This window comes from Ovis canadensis, chromosome 3 (genome assembly GCF_042477335.2).
Source record: "Ovis canadensis isolate MfBH-ARS-UI-01 breed Bighorn chromosome 3, ARS-UI_OviCan_v2, whole genome shotgun sequence".
Classification (NCBI taxonomy): domain Eukaryota; kingdom Metazoa; phylum Chordata; class Mammalia; order Artiodactyla; family Bovidae; genus Ovis; species Ovis canadensis.
The window spans coordinates 143,085,789-143,089,004 of NC_091247.1; the positions used below are offsets into that span (position 1 = coordinate 143,085,789).

Consider the following 3,216-nt stretch of genomic DNA (forward strand, 5'->3'; position numbering starts at 1 on the left):
TCAATCTTTCTCAGCATCAGGGTCCTTTCCAATGAGTTGGCTCTTTGCATTAGATGGTCAATGTGTTGGAGCTTTAGCATCAGTCCTTCCAATGACTATTCAGGGTTGATTTCCTGTAGGATTGACTGGTTTGGTCTCCTTGCAGTCCAAGGACTCTCAAGAGTCTTCTCCAGCACCAGAATTCGAAAGCATCAGTTCTTTGGCACTCAGTCTTCTTTATGATCCGACTGTCACATCTGTATACAACTACTGATAAAACCATCGTGCTGTGCTAGATCACTTCAGTTGTGTCCAGTTCTTTGTGACCCCATGGACTGTAGCCCTCCAGGCTCCTCCGTCCATAGACTTCTCCAGGCAAGCATACTGGAGTGGGTGGCCATGCCCTTCTCCAGAGGATCTTCCCAACCCAGGGGTTGTACCTGCGTCTTTTATGTCTCTTGCATTGACAGGCAGGTTCTTTACCACTAGTGCCACCTGGGAAGCCCATAGCTTTGACTATATGGACCTCTGTCAGCAAAGTGATATCTCTGCTTTCTAATATGCTGTCTAGGTTTAGGTGATCATAGGCAAGTCCACTCCCATTTCAGGGGCTGGGTTTTCCAGAGTCAGCAGAAGACAGTGGTGACACACAGACCCTGAAGCCAAGCAGCCCGTGCTCAGAATCTGGACCTACCACTCTATGACCCTGGGACTACTGAACCTCTCTGTGCCTCATTTTTCATCCTCATTCCAAGGTGAGGATAGTAACAGCACCATGAACGCAATTATGAAGATTAAATGAATTGTTTTAAGTCAAGGGCTTAGAAGACTAGTCAGTGCACAGTAAATGATATGAATGTGCTTGCTATTTTGTTTATGGAAAGTATAGCAGCTGCATTACATAAAGATTTCTTCCTGCTCTAATATCGTATAGATTAAAATGTTTAATGATTGAATATTCCCCACATGCCTAGCACTAGCTCACGTTTCCTATCTGTGAAGTAAAGGGCTGGAATCATTTTTATGGCCCCAATAGCGCTAGAAACAGATTCTCTGTGTAAGGTGCTGATAGTAGGGATCAAAGGAACATGCTGGTGCCAGCCTTGCCCTTCAGAAACCAGAAAAGGACTGCAGGAGGCCAGACCGCCGTAGCAGCTTCCCAGGAGGCAGAGGGGGGCTAGGGACGAGATGCGTCCCTAGCATGTTTCTCCAGCTTACTTGGTTGATGTCCCCCAAATTTTCTTTTTCATTCCAAAATAAAATGAAGGATCAAGGCTTCCATTTTGAAATATAAAATTTCATAACACACACATTTCTTTCCCTCAATGTCTTTTGTATTTCCCCAATACTGTCTGTAAACATATTATTCTAAGAGATAAATGGCAGATACTAGATTCAGATTGGAGAGGAAATTTTGACAGTGGTCAGAACACTGGCTACTTGAAGGGAGAAGTCAGGCAGAAAGGCCCCAAAGGTCAAATTACAGGCCAGGCCTGCACCACTGAGACTCATACATGGAAGAATAAACTGTCCCTTTTTCACTTTCAATTTTCAAACATTTTAACCAACATTTTTCTAGCGTATCCTGAAAATTTTGTAAGACAAGACAGTTTTATCCCTATTTTATAGATGAGGCACCAAGAGAGTAAGTGATGATTAACTGCAGATGAAGAGTTTCCAATTATATATGCCTGATAAGTGACTGAAAGAGGCTTTTTTTTCTCTTGTAAAAAATATTTATTTGATTGTACCAGGTCTTAGGTGCGGCATGTGGGATCTAGTTCGCTGACCAGGGATGGAAGCCAGGCATTGGGAGCACGGAGTCTCAGCCACTGAACCATCAGGGAAGCCCCCTGAAAGGGATTTTCTTAATTCTTCCCCTCTCTTTCTGGCCTCAGGCTCTGTCCTGGGCTTCGGGATCCTAGTAGGAGTTTGGCAAGGACAAGAGTTGGGTCCTGAAGCACAGTGCAAGTGAGGGCAGGAGGGCTGGGTCTGAAGAGCAGCTTCCGATATCTAGGCTGGGACCTCCGGGTGGGGAACGCGCTGCCAAAGCAAGGATGAACTGCTGGTCTGGTTGAGGACCCTGCGAGCCGCCTCCAGGGGAAGGCTGACAAGCTGCCCTCTCCCCAGCTCGGGAGGGCTGGCACCCCCTCTAAAGCCAGAATCCTGGGTGAGTTCACTCACCCTCCTCTCCTTTCTGGCTACACCGTCTTTCTAACCATCAAAGGGTTAAAGCGGTTTCCACGTGATTTTCCCATCATCCAGGTTACTTGGGCTGCAGCTCCCGGCTTGAAAACCTGGGAAATAAATAAAAGTCCCAAACAATTTCTCAGTGCCCTAGCAATGCACCCTCTCTCCACCCCAACCCCCACTCCACAGAGAAGGACAACCCTTTGGGTAAAAAGTGTGTGTGTGAAAGGTGCAGGTGTGTGTCTACATATGGGCAGGTGCTGGGGAGCGGCCTCCCAGAGAGAGTGGGGCCACGTGGTGAGTGCCCCTTCCCTCAGTCCCCCTGGGGCTCTGGGTGCAGGAGATTCACGTGGGGCCAACGCTCCGGAGGGAGGAGGACGAGGAAAAAAGTGGTGTGTGGGGAAGCAGGCCGCGCACACCTGGCGCCTTGTGGAATGAAATCTTTATTAATTATTAAACCGAGTTCCCTCGGGAGCGAGCAGAGCCGTGGCAGGCGGGGCGGGAATGGCGGGGTGGAGGCTGGGGTAGGGAGGAGGGGTGAGGAGTGGGTGCTGGGCACCCGTTCAGTCCCAGGGTACCCCGACAGGAAGGAAGCTGACCCTCTGGGCGCGGGCCGGGGGCGGGAGGGGGTCGGGTAGTCGCTGCTGGAGAGTGCGTTTCCCCTGCGCGTGGGGGGACCCCGGGAGTGAGGGTGGGAAGAGAATGCTCGAGGAGGCAGCCCGGGGGTGGAGGGAAGTGGGGAGAGTGCCGGCCGGCCGGCTCCTCCCCGGGGTCTTGATCCCAGAACAGTAGCCGCCTGTTTTCCCGAGACTGGGGGAGGGAGCGGCCGGAGGAGAGGAGGGGGCGCGCGGAGGGAGGGTTTCCATTCTTCTTCGGGCTCGCTCGCCCCTACCCCGCTCCTCCGAAGGGAATCGGGCCGCTCGGCCGGGCGTCCGGGGTGGTGGCGGGGGGGAGGGGGTGCCCAGACAAAAGGAGCTTGTGCCTTTAAGGCGGGGAGTCCGGGAGCCGGCGGGGAGGGGACTTCTGGATCCGGGGTAGAGGGCGGCT

The 3,216-nt window shown here is 52.0% G+C and overlaps 1 long non-coding RNA gene across 1 annotated transcript; it reads right to left on the reverse strand.

The window, feature by feature from the left end:
* Positions 1-1,692: 1,692 nt before the first annotated feature.
* LOC138435802 (uncharacterized) lies at positions 1,693-3,126 on the reverse strand. The gene is made up of 3 exons (XR_011255237.1): positions 3,062-3,126; positions 2,164-2,276; positions 1,693-2,022 (listed from the first exon to the last, which is right to left on the reverse strand). It is a non-coding gene; the product is annotated as an uncharacterized lncRNA (long non-coding RNA).
* Positions 3,127-3,216: the final 90 nt, after the last annotated feature.